At 42.1% G+C, this 20,807-nt stretch overlaps 1 long non-coding RNA gene across 2 annotated transcripts in view; it reads left to right on the top strand.

The window, feature by feature from the left end:
* The window catches only part of LOC137145652 (uncharacterized), a 38,455-nt gene extending 20,054 nt beyond the window's left edge, over positions 1 to 18,401 (top strand). For both annotated transcript variants that reach the window (XR_010917701.1, XR_010917702.1), the window contains one exon: positions 18,093 to 18,401. This is a non-coding gene — a long non-coding RNA (uncharacterized lncRNA). The remainder of the gene's footprint in view (positions 1 to 18,092) is intronic.
* The last annotated feature ends 2,406 nt before the right edge of the window (positions 18,402 to 20,807 follow it).

Genomic DNA, 20,807 nt, shown 5'->3' with positions numbered 1-20,807 from the left:
GATATCGTTCTATGATGGCTATGGAGGTCCCTGCTTAACAGAGCAAGCAGGACTTCAACCTCCAGCTTCAGTATCTCCATGAGCTAGCTTCTCTTTTCTCAGTCCTCTCTGGATGCCAACATATACACAGGAAGCCTCTTTCACAGGTTTGCGCAAAGAAGCCATCTTGAACAGCTCTGTTAAATAAGGCAGAGTTGTACTGTGCCTTGTTAAATAGCCTTTAGGCTGGAGCATAGGGCATAGCTTTAGGAGAACTAAATGCCCACATTTTTTTCAAATCTGGACACTGAAGTGTTTTTTTCCCAGGAGGGTTAAGCTTATGAGAGAAATCCAATATACCTCAAACAGACCTAGACACCATCACAATTGCATGAAAATCTCTTATGGCTTCTTATCTTCGTGCTTTGTCCAAGAATTTCTTGAAAGAGCACTGAGCAGAACTGATTAGCCTCACAGAAACGCCTTCAGGACTCAATATTCTCAAAGGAAAGTGGCTAACGCACTGACAGCTCTCGCGGGCCTAAAGTCTGGCAACCACGGAGCAGGAATTGAACCAGGTCTCCTTCAGATGCAAGTTGCTGTTGTAGTAGTTTTTTGTTTGGTTGGGTTTTTTTTGGTCGTAACTACCCCTATTTTCATGAATGCATGTGTCCCTTTGTCCACTTGGCTAAAGACGACACTTCACATTATTGATTGTTTCTGCTTCAGATGGTGCAAAATCAATAGAATCAGAAAGACACAGATGCATTCGGGCAGCAGACACAAAAAGAGAAACACTTGCAACCCTACCTGCCGCTGCTGCCTGTCACTACAACAGATATGTCTACACTCCCAGCCTGGATAGACAGACACGCCAGCTTTGCTCAAGCTAACACACTAAATATAGTGGTGTGGACATTGAGGCACAGGCGACCACTTGGGCTAGCCACCTGAATGTGAACACTAAGAGTTGGATGTCCGCAGTGCTATTTTTAGCATACTCGCAGGAGCAGAGAGAGGGCATCTGTCCATCCAGACAGGAGGCATGCTCCCAGCTTCAGTGTAGACATACCCATAATGATTTCTGCTTCACTAGGTGAGACTTACCTATGCTACAGGGACAAGCAATGCAGTCAAGGTTAGCAGGAGAGGACAACAGCCTTAAATTTAGGGACTTGTTTCCGGTTTTTTTGTTAAAGAAGTGGCTGAGAACCTACAAAGTCCATGAACTCCACACTCAGCTGTAGGCACTTAGCCCCTCTGAAGATTAGGTCTATAGTGCTTAACTGTGTGCATAAAGCTGCTACAATCAACTGAAGGCCTTGCGTTAGTGCTGACACAAGTAATCTCACCAAATTAAAGGCTGCACAACTGAGCCCTACATTAATATAACCTGTGCTTGGAATTTGACTTACAACAGGGGTCCTCTAGTTCATACCTGATCTTTACTTGCCCCTGAACTCGTGCATAGAAAACACAGATTAAACATCTAGCCACAGAGCTAGAAGTAGCATTTTGGGAGATTTAATTCAGTGAACTCTAAATTTTGCCCTTCCCATCACCTCATTATCATTGTTACCTCTGTTGTCACATCGGAAATTTAATTGTAAGCTTCTTGGGCAGGGGCCATGCCTTTTTAGCTGTCCTGTAAAACAGCTAGCGTGTTTCTGCATGCGAGGAAGTAATGCCGATGAAAGTGTTTAGGGCTAGATTGCCACAGACCTTACTTGGCTATACAAGGGAGTCAAGCGCCCCCTGTAGTCCCCCTGCTCACATTGCGACTGACTGGGGGAGCTCTGGGGCTGCTCATTTGATACTGCCCCCTGCGAGCAAGGGGGAGCGGAGGGGATGGAACAAGGAAAGCAGAAGGAGGAGCCCTTGATCTGGCCACCCCACATTAGCTGGCTGGGCCCATGATGAGGAGTTTGCTGCTCCACACGCAAGTGCAGTGACTTACTTCTCCCCCCAGGGGGAGACATTGTGCATTTCTGGGTCACAAATCATTCTCTGGTCTGCATCTCGAGGAGGTGCAACTGCTCACCGCCCCTCACTCAGAACAAATCGTAAAGTTACAATCTACCCCATGATCATGCACCGTGAAGAGGCTGAGTGCTGTATACCGGCATTGAACCAGCACATCCGAGGCTCTTGGAGCCCTGGGTTTAAAACTCTCGTGGAATATGTGCAGCAGTGAAGAGGCTGGGATAATATTTTTACTGTCTCAGGCTAGAAAGACCCACCGATGTCTGGTGGTAATCTAAAAAATCTTGGCTCAGATTCTTGGCTGGTGTAACTCCAGTGAAGTGGAGTTCCCTGTGTCATGTTTTCCACAGGGGATTCTCCCCTTAGTTCTGCGTTACCATAGCCATCGGTGAGAGAGAGAGAGAGAGGCATGGTTGAATGCTTGGAGCATTAGACTGGGAGCCATAAATTCCTGAATCTTAATCCTGATTCTGATACTAGCTTTGAGCAAGTCCCTTAACTTCAGCATCCCCATCTGTAAAATGGGTTAACAGCAGTTACCGACTGCATGCAGAGTAGTTAGGATTAATAGGTTAGTTCTCTGAAAATGAAAAGTGCTCTATAAATGTCTTGAGCTGAACGGGCTCCCTTTGAACACCCAGTGGCGCTCTGAATGTACAAGGCATGCATGATCTGGCCCTTTACCTGCCATTGATTCCCCACTTGCAGCTGTCATCTTTCTTCTAACTTTGCCATGATGTCTGCAGCAGTCAGTTGCAATGCCGCCAAGGATTAGAGAGGATTATGAGTTCAGTTGGGGAACTAGCACTGAGAAAAATGAACCCTACAGAAACAAAAGCTCGTTTCCCCATAAATGTCCTTCGTGATTAAAAACAAGAGAAGGGAAGCACAGACAATCTAGCAGACCTCAAGCTTTGCCTCTAAATACAACAGTTGAGTTGGAGTGGCAGCAGAACCTGAAATGGGAATTGCTTTGCTCTTAAGCTTGAGAGAGCTGCCATTAAAAAATGCCAATGCATTCTTCTTATGTTGTGCATTAGGGACTGTGGAGTGGAGAATGAAAAAAAATCCCCACCCATTCACTGGCCTGCCGAAGACCAAGAAAAATACAAATAGTGTCTGCTTTAAGGTGGACGATTTTTAACCAGTCCAAAGAGAAGCTTGAGGAGGCTTGCAGGAAGAGGGAATAGATGAGAGAGTGTTTCCTTAATAAATAGTCTACTCCAGTCATGGCCAGTCTAATCAGTGCTACCCAGGCGGGTCAGAAAATGTTGGAGACACTGCTTTTTATGCAGTGAGAACTGCTCCCGGTAAAACTCTGTCACCCAGAGTAAAACAAACCAACCCACTTTGGAGTCCTTCTCAATGGTCAGTGTGGTTGTGGAGGACTTTTCTGGCTGTTAAACACTTTTTGATTTCACCTCAGGGATACTTAAATCATGAGGCTATGCTTGGCGTGCGCCATGGACTGCTGCTCCCTCCGGTTTTTAATGCTGCTTTTTCAAATTGCAAACCAATTAGAGCTCTTTTGTTTTCCTGGTTATGTGGGATTCCAGTGTACCCTCCTCCCACAGCTGCTCTCCTTACCTGTTGCAATGTGTTTACACTATCCAGTGGGTATTGATAGGATTGGAAGTGCTTCATTCCTCAAACTGTGCCAGTCTTGTCTGCAATTTAATTTACACTGATTCTGTAGCTTTCAAATGCCTAATACTCATCTATTATAGATGAATATTACAAATGCTTTGGAAGTCACATCACTAAAATATGAGCAAACTCCTTATCTAGGATATAAATGATTCTATATTGCTTTAAAATACAAGTCTTTAGGCGAAGGATGTATGGGGTGAGGTGAGTGGGTTTTTTTTCTTTTTTAAAGATCTATGCTAATAGATTTGGACTGTAGGTATTTTATAGTGGAGTACAATCCATATACCTAGTAAAAGCTAAATCCACCCTGCAAGTATTCTGTATTCCTGGGAAAGTATCAAGGGTCTGAGTGAAATTTACTGTAGACTTTGATTTCTGCCGTAAAAAGGATCAGTTTGCTATCCTATTGCAAGCCCCATCAAGAACATTCTCTGAACTAGCTTTCGCTCACAAACAGCTCTGTAAATATGCCATTAATTATAGGTATCTTGTTATCACAATATATGCTAGAAGCCTTTTTGGTGTAGTTTACATAATGTAAGGAGCCAATATCTAGTTCTGAGCCTAGGGCTCCCCTTAGTGGACTGATCTAGGCAATGCAATTTATTGCATATATTGCTTCTCGGGACCTATGACAGCTGTTCAGAGACGGAAAAGACCGACTTGATTATGCAATCCATCTCCCCAGCAATACTGAGTTGCTAATATAAGCCCCATTTTACAGATAAGGGAACTGAGGTATCTTACATGAAGTTTCTGTTAGAGGTGGGAAAACAGAGCCAACCTCTCTTGACTGACATTTCCATTGTTTAGCCACAAGACCAACAGTTCCTTCAACCCGAGTCTCTGTTCAGCAACAACTTGGATTTCCATCTTGGTCATAGGTGCAGACTTGCCTGTTTCAACTGCTTTGGTTCTTGTGCTTGATTCAGAAGCCCGCTGCCTTCCTATACTAAGCTTATGTAGGTGGGACTATCGGCACCAGTGACAATGGCTCTCCCCTTTGCCACTTGATTTTTACAAAGTCAAACCTGCCCCACGCGCCACATAACTAAATTGACCTTGGATAACAGGAGCCAGCAGAGAGTGCAAGCAAGTGCTGGACTGATGACATGCGTGGCATGCTCTCTGTCAAAGTAAGGCCATTTCTGTTATCCTTGCTGTCACAGCTCTCCACAGGCTGGGATTTAGACTCATAGCTATGATGACATGCTACCGACTTAACTGAACAAGCAGAACAGGAACAGTCATGCCAACACCGGCGAGCTCTCAGAAGCAGATTGACCACAGTAATGTAGAAAATGACTCTGAGGGGAAAAATGCGTATGGGATTGTAGAATAGAACCTGAATAGATTCTACTGCATGGTGTAGTGATTAGAGCATGGGACTGGGAATCAGGGTTTCTGCATTTTATAACTGGTTTGCCCAATGACTCCCTGTTACCCTGATTAAATCTCTGAACCTCACTGTGCCTCACTTTTCCATGTGTAAAATGGGCATAACTTAGCTACCTTATGGTGGGGGGGAGGGTTTGTAAAGCTTAATTAATTACCACTGTTTTAAAAGAAAGCCTAATGCTAAACTCATAAGATCTCTTAGGTACCTAAATAAGTGGTCTGATTTTCAAAAATGCTGAGCACCTGGCAGCTCCCACAGGAGTGACTCTTTCTGAAAAAACATCTTGACCTAATGCTGTCAAAGCACTGTGGAAGGGCCCGCTCACTCCTGCCTCTGCTCAAGTCCACGAACAGCTCAGAGACCTTTTAGCTGGTAAAACATCCCATGCAGTTTATTTACAATATTAGTTTCTACCATGCTTATACACTATCTAGCCTCACCCTACTGTCCCAAGGAGCCCTCGGCTCCTAAGACAAGCAAAGAAAAGCAACCTCTCTTTTTCTGCTTCCCTCCTTTCCTACTTCCTTTCTGTGCCTATGGTATCATCTGCCTAATGGCCTACTTAGCCTCTTAGTTCTCCTAAGCCCATCAGTTAGGCACAGCTCTTCTTAAAAAGTTCTGCTCTGGAGTAACTAATTAGACGGGAGAATTAATTAGTGACCAGAGTGCTGGATCAACGGCTGTTGCCCAGCCCTCCGTCACAAGCACTCTGAAATCTTGGGACGAAAAGTGTTGTGAAAGCGTTACGTATTTTTTAACAGAGTGAACTGAAGAAATTCAAGTATTTACAATGGAAAACTGAATCTACAAATTACTCATCCAGTCAGGGCACAGAAGCATATTATGATTTGTACATCCAATCAAAACTCTTGCTGTTTGTTTGTATTGCAGTAGCACTTAAAGACCCCAATCATAGACCGGGGCCCCTTGTACAAGACGCTATACAAACACAGGACAAGAAGATTGAGGAGTTTATAATCTGAAGTAGCCCACACATCTTGAATCTCAAATTACATGTAACTTGCCAGGACAAGTGAAGAGATGTAGCTCTTGGCCTCTGTCAATTCTCTCTTTTAAATTATTCAGATTGTTTTACAGTGCCTTATCTTCTACAGGATCCATTTTCATGCACAGTTTCTAAAGGAAATGGTTTGTTTTTACAGATTTGACTCCTCCAGTATGGGGGTTGTCTTTGTCTATCCAAGGCACAGTATTTGCTTTGGTCCTGTGAGGTGATGAACACCTGCCATGTGGACTTCAGTGGGGAATACCGGCAGCTCAGCACCTCACTGGAGCTCCTTTACCATCTCACGGGATTGGGTCCCTTTTTTGTTATTAGTTAGCTCTCTGCCTGCACTATATTTCCCCTTTCTACATTGTTTAAGTTTGTAGGGGAGGGAAGGGTGCAGTGGTAGCATAGCAGCAACAAGTCTGATAAGACACATGTCTGCATTACGGTACTGCATGGAGGAAGAACTTTCAGAAGAAGAGACGATTCGATTCAGTTGGGCCATCTCATGGAACTTGTGTCAAAACCAGCCTGGCTTAAATGACTTGTAAATGGGATTCGTGGCATATTAACAGATGGCAGAAGTCGCAGATAAAAGACAGTTCATGGTCATCACATTTGTTTTGCAGAAGTTTAGGATTCCCACTAACCTATAAACTTTGTAGGAATTGAATATGCAGTGTCCCAAGACAAGTCGGAGAGTGAGATCTACGCCCAGGGCAATGCAAGCTTCCCTCCCTGTGTACCTCAAGGTTCTGGTAGGGAGGATGTAGGTTCAGTCTCTATGCCAATTCAATATTGATCTTTTTGGAGTTACAAGTGTGTCGGTTTTGCTACCCAACGCACCCAGTTGTATGTACAATTCCACCACCTAATTTCCTATGGGCGACCGAGCAGTCATTACAGTCTGTCCCTGCCAATCTCCACTGAATTGGACATGCAACTATACCATACTCTGTTCCCAATTCCCTAAACTCTCCAGTCCCCAATAACTTTTCAACATGATCCTCTTTCCCAAAATGATCTGTGCCTACCTGATGAGACCTGTTGGTAGTATTTAGGTAGTTAAGTGAAAGTAAATACCAATTTTATTTAAAATAGTGGCATTACTGAATTATTTCCCTTTTAGGAGTGAAATCTAAAATGAGTTAGAGGTTTCCCTAAGGCTCAAACCTAAGGTGTGCATTTGGATTGGAGTCTAAATTCCCCAATGTCCAGAAATAGCCAGATCTAAGATTTGCCTTCCAGCCCATCTCTAGAATGGACATTTGCATGATGAAAGCATATTTTGAGAAACATGCAGAAACTCAGTAGCAGCTGAAGTCTGAATGAGGAGGTGATTTAAAAGCGTGGGGGGTGGTTGTAAGGGAAGGAGGATAAAATCTTGGCAATGTCACCACTTTTGATAAACATGTTTTGTTTAATTCCACAGTTTGAACATATGTTCTATCAACTTTTCATAAGCATTTAAATTGCATTTCAGAGCCAGGCTAAGGTGTGGGTTATTAATGCAGGATGGTGGGAGGTGTGTGCTCACAAATCCTGTTATCAGATAATGGGATTAGCACGCATACCTCCTGAGTGCTGCTTTAAAAACTTACTTCTAAATCTACATATTCAGCGACTATACCAGCCACGCTATGGTACAACAAATAAAAGTGCTGGGGAAGCATTCTGAAGGCCCTTTATCATGCTTATGATTATGCAGCAGTGGCTGCAGCCTGAATGGAAGACAAATGCTGGCACCTAGGGTGACCAGATAGCAAGTGTCAAAAATTGGGCCAGGGGCTGCGGGGTAATAGGTGCCCATATAAGAAAAAGCCCCGAATATCAGGACTATCCCTATAAAATCAGGACATCTAGTCACCCTCCTGGCACCATTGAGCCTTGTGGAGGTGGTGAGTTCTAGCAGGACTGCTGAGGAGAAACAAAGGGGAAAGTCGCTTTGAACAGGAGAAAATGATGCAGTGATAGGAAAAAATGATGGGCCTAATCCTGTCCCAGGTGGATTCAGTTCTGCTACTGACTTCAGTGAGAGCGGCAATGGACACGGGCAGGGAGAAAAGAAGAAGAGAACCAATTTGAGAGTTTGGTGGGCCTAACCATCAGGGATCCCAGCAGCATTGTCCTATACATCTTTCTTTTCCATGCCACAGTCCAAGTCTGCACTACAGAAGTTCCCTGCTTAGCCATTGCATAGAATCATAGAAGATTCGGGTTAGAAGGGACCTCAGGAGGTCATCTAGTCCAGTGGTTCTCAAACTTATTTGAGGGCGGTCCTCTTCTTTGTGTCTGTAGTAGTTTATGGGCGCGTCCCCCACCCTCACCACCACCACACAGGTACATATACCAGTTAAAAAAAAATCAACATGCAACTCTCACTAAATATTAAAAACAGAAAGGCATTGATTCAAACAGAGCCAACTATCCATTGTAATAAGAGCAAAAGCAAAACCGTGACTGTGGTCGATGCCTAAAATTAAATGTGCACACCATGTCGTAGCAAACGGATTAACCTACAGAAGGCACCGACTTTGTATAAGCTTAAAAGAAATCCATCAAAATGCACAGCGCCATCTAGAATCAAATGCATAGCATCATCTCAGGACCTGATATGTTGGGAGGAATCAGCTTTGCTAGTTATGCTGTGGATAAAATATGCACAGTAAGGTGTGGGGTTTTTTTTTCCCCCTAAAACATCTCATGCACCCCCAGGGGGGCCCATCCCCCAGTTTGAGAACCTCTGATCTAGTCCAACCCCCTGCTCAAAGCAGGGCCAACCCCAACTAAATCATCCCAGCCAGAGCTTTGTCAAGCCAGGCCTTAAAAACCTCTAAAGATGGAGATTCCACCACCTCCCTACGTAACGCATTCCAGTGCTTCACCACCCTCCTAGTGAACGAGTGGTTCCTAATATCCAACCAAGACCTCCCCCACTGCAATTTAAGACCATTGCTCCTAGTTCTGTCATCTACTACCATTGAAAACAGCCTCGTTCCATCCTCTCTGGTATCCCCCCTTCAGGTAGTTGAAGGCTGCTATCAAATCCCCTCTCACTCTTCCCTTCTGTAGACTAAACAAGCCCAGTTCCCTCAGCCTCTCCTCATAAATCATGTGCCCAGCCCCCTAATCATTTTTGTGGCCTCTGCTGGATTCTCTCTCCAATTTGTCCACATCCTTTCTGTAGTGGACAAAGTACTCCAGATGTGGCCTCACCAGTGCCGAATAGAGGGGAATAATCACTTCCCTTGATCTGCTGTCAATGCTTCTACTAATGCAGCCCAATTTCCCCGTGTGCTGTCTTCTCCAGGTCAGACCTACACTGGAGTATGACCAAGAACTGATCTTGCATTCCTTACCTATCTCAGCATTCATATTAACTTCAAGGATTTCTCCCATTAGTCCTACATACGTTACAGTTGACAGCTTTTTGTAATAAACTGTGGTTATTATTAAAAGATTAATCTGCTAGGAGCAATTTTTTGACCTCATGATACAGTTAGCCAATCAGAGTTTTTTCCTGATGATGTAATGCCTACTATCTTGTATCTCATCAATTAGGTGTGTTTAGTGAGTGGAGTTTTTTGTTTTTTGGATTCACTGCCCAGGAATATATATTGCATATTTACCAGGATGGCTATAAAATCCCTTCCAAGAATGTTAGCCTAAAAATCGTAATCGGACATGTACATCTACCTTACTGATTACATATTTCTATTTAAGATAGAGCTGGGAAATTTCTGACAAAGTTTCCACTTAGGAAAATAGGGTTTATTTGAAAACTACATTTTATACAGGAAAACACTGATTTTTACAATTTCCTCAACTTTACACAAAAAACTTCTTAAAAACACTTCGGGTGAAAGAATCCCACAATGTGCAAACAAAACGTTTTGGGTTTTCCACACTGATTTGTTTTTCAACTGTTTTTCAGTCAGTGTGGAAAGTGCAGGGGGAAGAAATAATTTCCTCATTATTTCAAAAATTTTCTGCAGATAAACTGGAATTTTCACAGAAAAAATCCTGTTTGTTTGGTTTTTTTCCACCCAGTTCTAGTATTAGTCATGAAGCCTGAACCTAAACGAAAACCATAGAATCAAACACCTCCAAACTTGCAAGTGTTAGAAATCAAGTGTTAAAAACCCAGATCTGTATCTGAACTTTGTAACGTGGACCCATAGTTGCCTTTTAACAACTGATTTTGAAGTTCCTGAAAAGCAGAGATTAGGAAATTGGTTCAATGTTCAAAGAACGTCCTACAATCTACAGAATGAATTGGTCTATGTGAGGAGGAAAGCGAGAGTTTAACATTCTTAAGGTGCATCTGTTAGTTTGTCTAGTGAAGTATATGCACAAGTTTGAAGATTATTAGCATGAAAACAGTAAAATATATTGTGAGGCAGGATGCAGAGTCTTAGGGGGAAGAGGATTAGGGGATTTTGTAAAAAGGCTTCTGCAATAAAGGATGTACCAAGGTTTTAATAGCATAAGGAATTTACTCAGTTTATGTCTTGATATATCTAAAGCTTTTGACTGAGAATTATAAAGCAGTTGAAGGGATTTGGACACATATCTTCCACTAATGGAATCAAAACACTGCCACGGGCTCTGAAGCTGCCTAGACATTGAGGAAATCCAGATCCTGCTCCAGTTCCAGATCCAAACTTTGTGGCTTAGGCCTATCTCTGTAACGGGCAAAATCAGAACACCAAGTTCAAATGCTTTTAAATTTTGGGGAAACTCATATTCAAATCTTAATCTAGATCTGGATCCAGACAGTGTCTTGGCTTGGGTGTATTATGCACCAAAACAGAACAATGACTCCTGATCTCCTCAAACTCTGGGGGCAGTTTGGATCTACAATGTGAATTCAGAACCAGAATTTTACAGCTTGGGCCAATCTTTAATGAGCATTTGTAAGTGGTAGACACCAGTTACTACTGTTCTGTTGCTACAAGATCAAATCCTGAAGAGGTCAGCAGAGGGTGCAAATAACAATCACCATAAGAAGTGCTTCCCTCAAGTGTGAATTACACTTACTGTATATAATGTCTCCTTTTAGTAGCTAGCCTACTGCAAGTACTTCAGAGAAGGTTCATATGTTCCAGTAACAGTGCTAATAATGGCATAAGCATTACAGTAGATGGGGCTCATGCTTTTCACATCATGGACTCCAGGATGTCAAGATCACCCCTACTGGGTGTTGCCCCAGAAGAAGCTGCCTAGTTGGGCTCTCCATCACAGTGATGGCTTAGTGAGGGAAAGATGCTCCGTGAAAATCTGGGGTTTCACGACACAGTATGGAAACAAACTGCTCAGAGGTCAGTAGCAAGATATTATATGCATTATCAACCGCTGCCAATGAGTTTTATCTGAATCCTCCCCTTTCCCCCATAAAGGAGCTGACACTCTAAAATCATAAGTTTGGACAAGGAAAACTTAAATTTCTTGATCTTTCAGTTGAATATAGAGCTTTTGAAAGGTGGCAACCTTTTTAAATTCTGGGATGGTGGGTGGATTCAACAATGAAAAACTTGCCCCCTCAGAGGAGGGTGAGCCCACAGAACCAAGAACTTAACCAAATCTGGTGGATAAAAAATGAATGTCAGGGATGGGGAGATGGGTCATTGAGAATGATGTATTCTATTTATCCTCTCCACAAACACAGCACAGGAAAGTGGCAGAGCTTCCCCAGCGTTGGCCCACCAATATGCCTCAACCCTGATCTGCAGGGAACATCGCTAGGGGTGGGAGGATAATTCAGTTTCCATCCTTAATCTCTTTACCGAGACAACATAGCAGGGTGCTGGTTGTGATAGTGGTTGTCCATGGCACTGGGATTCATTCATTCATTTCACATAGGTATCTGTGCCTCTCTTGGATGGTATCTGTTTCCAAAACTAGGTTGGTCTTGATGCGGAAGGTCTGGCTGTAACGGGATGAATCCCTAAAGTCACCATAACCTTACACTGTTGAGCACTGTATTCTTTGTATGATATGTGTGACTGCTAAATAAAGCCCCTGGGAACTAGTTCATTGTAAATGAAATGACTGCCCTCTGCCCAGCTTCGAAATGGGAACATCTAACAGAATCAGCAAATGCTGTCATCTTCCTTCAACCCATTTGTCACTGCTCATATGGCCAGCAAGTACCACATGCTAGCCTGTATCTATCTCTCTACTGGGGGGTAGAGGCAGCAAGGAGGAGAACACATAAGAAACTGGAAGGCCATGGTCAGCCCTTGGCTCTGATATAATTCATGAAACATAGCTGGAGTCAAACTCTGTGGATATAATGAAACCATAAGGTTCCAGATTTATTTTCTCTGACTTATTTCAAGGATGAAGATCTACTTTGTACGGCAAGATCAAATGGGCCATCCTACTGGTGCACAGCAGGAGAGCTCTGGGCAGGAAGCCACGCTGCAGCATACACTGCTGATCCTGTGCAAAGACCCCTGGCTAAGCAGCAGCATGTGCCACTAGCTGGCTAGGGGTCAAACCATGCCCCCTACTTGTCGAACCACAAACCCTCGGTGTGGGGGGGGAGGTGACTGATAGCAGTGAGATCAGGAGCACGTCTGCCTGGTTAGTGCTTGTATGGACCCCAGTTTAGTAAAGCACTTAAGCATGTACATAAATTGCCTTCAGCAGGATTTAAGCCTGTGATTAAATGATTCACTGAATCTGGGCATAGAATTCTGACCTGCATGCAGTGCACTGGGAAGATTATAATAAATGATCTTTTATTTTTGAGGCAGAAATCTGCAAAACTTCAGATTTTCCATCCAGTTTCACCAGTGTTGAGTCAAAATGTAATCCAACCCCAACCTCTATCCCCAACATTGTAATGGTTTTGTTTAAAATATTTCACATAGCCCAGCAGGATTAGCCATAGGACTCCTCCTGTTGCCAAATATTTCTGCTCTTTAGATTCTGAGATTTTAGGAATTGTCCGAGAAACCATAATGCATGAGAGAGAGAGGATTTGATTTGATTATAGATCCCTCATTGAATAGATCCAGTAGGAAACACTACCTGCTGAGGGAAACTGTCCTACTTCTCGGTTAAGATCTGGTTCTGTCAGAAAGGCCTGTGTAGATCTCCTCACAGAAAAAGCAGAGTATTCCTCTTACTGCCTGTGTATAAATCCTGCTCAGATTTATTAATAATTTTTTCTTCGTTAAATACCATTTCCAGTGTAGTGAAAATATCTTTACTACCAAAATTTCTAACCCTGTATTTGGCAAATAAATATTTCCCCAATACAGGGGATATTTGCCTGGGAGATATTTCTCTGATTTTTCACTAGGTGGTGCTTTAATATCTCTTTACTGAATGATGGTGCTTTTCAGGTGTTTTTTATTTTTTTTAAAAGAAGATGGAAAGTCAATCCTACTTAGAAAGAAGTGAGCAGCTCAGCTATTTCTATGGCAATAGGGCTCCATGGCCTAGCATGCTACCACATGCATAATTTTGTGTACACTCACCACACTGAATCACTAATAATTTATTTTGCTTTACTGAAATGGCAACAGAGATGTCTAAGTATAACCTAAAAGAGAAATCAGTGATTTAAGATCAATCCACCAACAAAGATTTCGTAAGCTGTTCACCTTTGCTCCTTCTGTGTACGCCAGCATAGTTCGACTTGGGTGTCATTTTTCAGACTCTGCTTGCAAAATGCTTAATTGTGCTTGTTGAGCCTGAAATGAGCTGCCTGCTGTGTGCAGCTCTTCCCAGTTAAGGGCATTCTCAATTAAATGGCTTCCATTACATGAGCTTCTTGGATGTACTGATTACAGTGATTAATAATGTATTCAGGAAAGTACCCAAACTGATGGGTGAGCCTTTAAAATACAGCCTCTGCCCTGATCTTTAGTCAAGCACAGAGTTCTCCTCTGTGGCTTTTTTCCCCCCTCTTATTCTTTCTTCTTATATTGAAACTATTTGGTCATAAACACTGAAGATGGTATCATTGCTCATTGATCAGCTGATTTACTATTGTTTTTTACATCCAATGGACTGGAAGTTCCCAGTGTCTCCTAAACTGTTCTGGAAAAGTATAACTTTGCAACTGGACTGAAGAAACAGAAAACAATGTCACTTGAGGAAATCAATTCAGTGTTGATAAAGGGGTGATTTTCTAAAATGGACCATTGTTGTATAGGTGGGAAAGGTTGATTGGAAGCCTGTAATGTAATGATTTGACTCACCTCTTGATTACAGTGTCATAACTAGCTTGTCACGAACACCTGCAGTGTTGGATGTTGCACCGGAAAAGAGAGAGAAAAGTTATCCCTTGGTAACTCAGAAACTAACATACATCACCGTTTCAGGCTACTTGGCATTCATAGAACCCATTTCGCAGGGAATACTTTAACAATATTGATTCCGGGTGGGATTTTTCTCAAAGCACCTCAGTGGTTATGTGCCTAACACCCATGAAAAGTCAGTGGGGTGAAAGGACTTCTGAAAATCCCACCCTAAGTCTCACCACCTTTCTATCAGGGACCCACAGCCAAACCCAGACCATTGCCCCCAGCTGATTCAGCTAATGAACCTGACTCTTGGTTGTACCTGCTGGAGTCTTCAGTTCTTTTTAAACCCTGCCTGGATCCCTGGCTACTCAACAGCATTCTATGCCTCCAGCTATGTCTCTGGTCCTGTTCCCACTCCCCATTTCCTTCCTGCTGCTGGTCTTCTATTCCTTACTCCCAGTTCTTGTTCTGGCTTCTGCCCCTGCCCTGGCTGATTCTCTGATTCTGACTTCTGGCTCTCAGCTCTGGCTTACTTCCAGGACTTGGTATTTGTCTTCTGACCCCAGCTCTGACCTTTGGCTCCTGCTTTCCGGCTCTTGACTCTGGCTTGTTCCCTGGGCTTAGTAACTCCAATCTCGATGTGGATTTGGGTACTAGACCTGGTCACCCCTGTTCTAACCAAGCCAGCTTCCCATCTTGACCATTATAGGCAAAGCCACCCACAGCCTTGTCCTTAATGCTCCTCAACAATGAGGTAGGTAAGTATTGTCAGAACTATTTTAGAGGGGGAAACTGAGGCATAGAGGTCAAATGATTTGCCCAAGGTTACACACACACAGTCAGTGGCATAGTGAAAACAGAGCCCAAGAGTTCTCTCACACTGTCCCCTGCTCTAATCCTTCCCCATTGCTGCCTCACACAAGAAAATATCCTTTCCTTTCTTTTAAACATGATCTCCCTGTAGCATCACTAATGTACTCAGAGCTACCAGACGCCTTACATCTGTTGCCTGCCTTTCTGAACCAATGGCAATGCCCCCAAAAGGATTTTGTCAGTTACAGCAACGAAATTATTCAAAGCATTTGGGGGGTGTCAAACCTGTTGCGAACAGCCAATGAAAATAAACATAACTGAAAGGCTCTGGGGGACCTAAATCAGAGAGGGTAGATGATTAGAGGCAGTTCTATCTGCAAAGAGGGAGACTTGATAAGGAGGTGGTAGAGCAGGTGAAATGCTAAGGAGGGATGGGTGAGTAACATAGCATTTGTGACAGCTAATTATCTTATATGCTATTTCATTCTTGTGAGCTGGATACAGCTAGTAACTGTTTCCAAGCGATCCAGTTGTGCTCTGACTGGAGGGGAGTTCCAGTGGCTATGAGAAATAGGCTTGGGAAAACTAGGGTTCACCTGCTGGTTTTATCCCCCTGAAGTTGACCTGCTGAATCCATCTCCTTTTTTGAGAATTATTTTCCCCCCTCGGATGGAGATTCCTCCAGGAGTCCCTGTTGTCAGATTGCTTGGGGCTGTGCTGTAACGTTACCATCTGCCCAGAGAAAAGGTTGGTGTGGAATTGCACTGGTGCAAGAACAAACCGCGGCACTAATTGAGTCTGAGTCACACTTCCTCACTTGCTCTCCCCACCTTGATCTTGGAGGAAGTAAGGGTTGGATTTGTTAAGGTATTTAGGTGGCTAAAGGTTGAGAGAGGCACCTAGTGGGATTTTCAGAAGTGCCCAACTTCATCTTTGGACACCTACATTTCTTTCCCCACGTTACTTCACTCTCTTTCATGCAACAGCCTACTTCCCCTCATGTACCTAGCCAGCTACTCTGGCTGGAAAGTCAGGTGGGCAGAGCCATGGCTCCTTCCTTTCCCCTCCCACTTACTTGTATCAGTCAAATAGCCTTTGCTTTCCCTACTGCAGAGCCAAAATCTGAGCATATCCAATCAGAGGAATAAGGCAGGGCCTTACTGCCTTGTGCTGCCAGGTAAGGGCTGCGACAATCTCCCACTTGAGGGGTGGGAAGAGGGAATATTCCACATAAGCAAAGAGGACATAACTGTGTAGTAAGGGGGACAAATATAAATAAAGCCACAAGGTTCCTCTTTCTCCCAACCCCTCTGTGCCAGGGCATCATTAAAAAATACTCTGTTCTATTGTTGTAAGGTGAGAATTATCAATAGTCCTTCTCATGTCAGGATGCTTGCATTGTCACAGCATCTCCAAGTATCACCATATTGGTAATGGGCAGTTGCAATGGGGTGCTATTTTTCTGGGTGCCAAAAGGGACTTTGAGACTTGTGACTATACCAAAAATGGTGGTTTACTTGAACAATCTGGAGTGAGGGCCACCCATAACTAATAGGATATGGACCCTCTACCTGAAAAGTGGTTATTGCTAAATGTTGCACAAAAGAACACAATCTAACTGGAGAAATTGGATGTAATATCAAAATAACTAAAAAAAACCCTTCTCGTTTTTGTACAAAAAGTCATGTTTTAAAGGTCTTGTATACATACAGATAAAGGGAAACAGTAGTACATGTAAATTTGTTAATGACGGTGCTGGGCAGTTTCCAGCAAACTGCATTCTGCTAGCTAATTATCATTGCTATTAAACATCTAACTTAGTGCAGAATACAGCTAAAGAGCTTTAAGGCTCAAACTAATCAAGAAGCAAGATCAACCAAGGATGCAGGTCATCTTTTCCATAACTCCGTGGATACAAAGCTGCTACTCATTGCTTTTCACCACAGAGTTATTTATATTGGAAAAAATAAAAGGATACTATTCTCCAATCTGAAATATTGGAGTGATTACATTTTTATTATGTCAGAATCAGTTACAAGTCTCACTATAAACCCATTCCAGTGCAAAAAACAAGCTGTATAGAGGACAGAGAATTAGATTAAATCAATGATTTATCTTCTAGGTTATACCTTTTATTAAAAATAAAAGTACGACAGGGTTCCACCTTAAATGCTCAACACATTGAAGTAACATTGTAAATATTATTTATTTGTATTACAGTAGTATTTACATCAGACCATTGTGCTCAGCAATGTACAAATATATAACATATAGTCCCTGCCCCAAAGATCTTACATTACATCTTAAATCATAAAGATGTTACATCTAAACATTAAACAAAAGGTGGATGTAACAAACAGACAGAGGGAGCAGCAGCAGTGCAAGCATATTGCCCTAACCAATGTGCCATGGAGCCTCCCAACAATGAGGTATCTTGATGCCCTTTTTTCACGCTTGTATCTCTTTGCTGGGAGTGCCAGTTGTAAATAGAATGTGGGACTGAGCCTGGCGCCTGATGCTACAAACACTTGTTCACCTGAATATTCTTGTTGAACTGAATGGGACTTCTGACTGGCCTACAAACTCAGCTGGATTCCTACCCTTGACCTGGAGATGAAAGGGTCTAGATCCTGTTACCTGTTTCTGAACCATCTAGTCTCCCAGCCATTCATTGTTGTGAGACTGTTCTCCACAGAAATAGACCATAGAAATGAAGAATGAATTTGTAATATCTCAAGCATTTCTAATTTCTTTGCGTTCTGATTTTCTGATTTGAGAGACCATTACAATCTACTTCAAAAGTTGTTGTTGCATCCATAATGGAGACCCAGTGAGTCATACAAAAAGAAAGCAACTCTACTATTTGTTTAGGTTCTTCATATTATGAAAAATATTGTCTTACGAGCTCACATCTTTTTTCTCTTAAGGTTTTTTTTTTTTTTTGGTAAGTCATTAGTAACTGATATTTGTGAGCTGATTCTCCTCACATTTCCACTAGTATACATCTTGAATAGCTCCATCAAAACCAATGGAGCAGATCATCAACTGGTGTGAATCATCTGAGCTTGTTTCAACATTAAGATTGTGACCCTAACTGACAAAAGCGAGGAAGTTCGGAGTTGACATTGTCCTTAACTTCCCCTGTGTTGGAAAGATGCCTGCAAGACACAGCAGTATAATCTAAGGACACAGTGGCAGCCTTAGTTCTTAATTTCTTTTTGCTTCTGACAGTATAGATCTTTGATGTTTGTCTACAATAATAGACTTCATTTTGCTTGTGAATTATAACCAATAAACAGATGTTTGAAATGGACTCTTATGCAGAGGGTTATGTTCCGATCTCAGTTCTATTACATAGTGAAACTACTCTGGATTTATATTGATGTAACTGAGATTAGACTAGGCCTGATTCCATATTCTTTGTATACCCAAACTTTTGATGATTTTAGTGGGACTTTTGGGTGTGCAAGGAATACAGGATTAGGCCCCAAATCTAATTAACTTTCCAATTACTTGATCTAGACTTATTTTTAGTTTATCCTGACCTAGCTGCATTGTAATTTTGATTAGGGTGCTTTGATGAAGTTATTCAATCAGATGTGCAATTACACAGCATAATCCATAAAGCAATCGCCTGTATAATAACACACACACAGCCGATCAGACAGTTGACCAGTTAGCAGCTGTCTTCTTAATCTGTGGTTGTTAAACTTGTCATGTGCAACTTGGGATAATGATAAATTGTGTTGCATGACTTGGGAACAAAAACAAACAAAAAACAACCCCTCCCCATTACCATAATAAACCTTAATGGTGTTATATGCAGTGTTGTTGTAGCCGTATTGGTCCCAGGATATTAGAGAGATGAGGTGAGTGAAGTAATATTTTTCACTGGACCAATAAAGAAGATGTTCCATTAAAATATATTATCTCTCCCACTTTGTCTCTCTTAGAGCTATTACTTCAAGCCACTTTCAGTGTATGTTGTTTGAAGTGCAGAAAAAAGAGTAAGAAAGGTGCCTATTCAAAATTAATACCTCAGCTAACAAATCTGATCCCTGCATGCCATATCTTACTTTCCTGAAAAATGCAAGATGACAAATGTTGGTCTGCAGAACCAACACAGCTGTCAGAGCACCCCGGATTCTGTTGTACCTTCTGCATCATCCACAGAATTGCCAACAAAGGACTTTCAATAGAAAGTATGTGCCTAGCCTGCTTCGGTGCTTCAGTAAATCCCCCTATGCACCCATATGCATCTTTAGGTATCTAAATACTTTTGTATTTTGGATCTTGATTCTGCATCTGCTGAAATCAGCGGTAAAGTGCCCGTTGACTTCAATGCAGCAGGATCAGGCACTTAATTCTGACTGAAGAAATATTAGTAAGACAGAACACCACTCAACTTTCTGATCCCCTGGCTGAGTTCCTACCTATATTAAACATACAAACACACCAAATGTTAAAAGAACATTATTAAGTTTGTGAAGTCAAAAGTTAGGAAATGGCAGAATTCAGGTTGACTTTGTAACCTTCATTCGGCCCCTTGTGTATATGGATTATGATGTGATCTTTAATTATATGATCACAAGACCTCTGCCTCATTCAGAGCACAGGAACAAAAAGTCACCAGAAATTGTTAACATAAGCAAAACAATGTATTTTTCCTAGCTTTTTCTTGGAAACAGCTGAACTATTTTGGCTGAAATTTTCCAAAAGAATTCAGCATGCAGCAGACATCTGGCATAGGAAGTTTCAGCTTAAACTGTTAAAGTTTGGCAAAGTTATAAGCAACTGAAAACAGGGTCTGATAATGGGATGTGTCAGGCAACCTTAATAATTGGTGGAGCTACCATCTCTGTTATGAAGCCCCCTCTAACTATATAATAATCTGGTGGTTAGAATAAGCAGCTTTTGCTTTTTAAAATGGGCTCTTTTTATCTGGAGATCATTGTAAGAAAATAAGGGCCAAAGTTGCTTAGGCTAAAACTTTGCACTCAGGTCCCAATTTAGCAAAGCACTTAAGTATGTGGTTAAATTCAGTCAATGGGATTTAACCATGTGCTTAAAGTGATTCACTTTACTGAATCAGGGCCTTAAATTAATATGTAAGCATCTAACTTAATAATAATTAATACCAGTCTCTTATATAAAACTTTTCATCAGTGGATCTCAAAGTGCTTTACAGAGGAGGTCAGTATCATATCCCCATTTTACAGATGGGGAAACTGAGGCAGAGAGTGGTGAGTAGCCTGAGATTCTATGCCTGCTTATATTAACATTAGCCCTAGACCCTTAGTCTTCCAGAAGACTAAGCTACAGTGATGTGGAGTGGCTGAAACCTCAGTCACTGGGAGCTGTAATAAGCCAGCACAGTCCGAAAAAGGAAGTGGGCACTGGCTGAAAAGGAATTATAGCCAAAGCACTCAGTGTCTGCTGATTCAGTGATCTGACACATCTCCCATCAGAGCACTTAAAAGAAAAGAGTTGATTCTGTATCCTTTTAATTGACTCATTATTTTAACTGATTAGCCACTTTAAAAGCTGCCCACTTGCCCAGAGAGGTTTGTGCACTTTGATTTTATTTTTATTCAAAATGATTTGTCATTTTGTTGTTCATGTGAATGATAAATGCTTTAAAACCCTCCATCTATTTTCCTCAGCACTTAAATTATGCTGCAGATTCATGCAAATCCAGACAAATTTAACATTT

The sequence above is a fragment of the Emydura macquarii genome, unplaced genomic scaffold (assembly GCF_026122565.2).
Source record: "Emydura macquarii macquarii isolate MOO-44397 ecotype Brisbane River unplaced genomic scaffold, CSIRO-AGI_Emac_v2 contig_3603, whole genome shotgun sequence".
Classification (NCBI taxonomy): Eukaryota; Metazoa; Chordata; order Testudines; family Chelidae; genus Emydura; species Emydura macquarii.
Note: the sequence above shows the minus strand (reverse complement) of the source record. Positions and strands in the feature narration are given on the sequence as shown.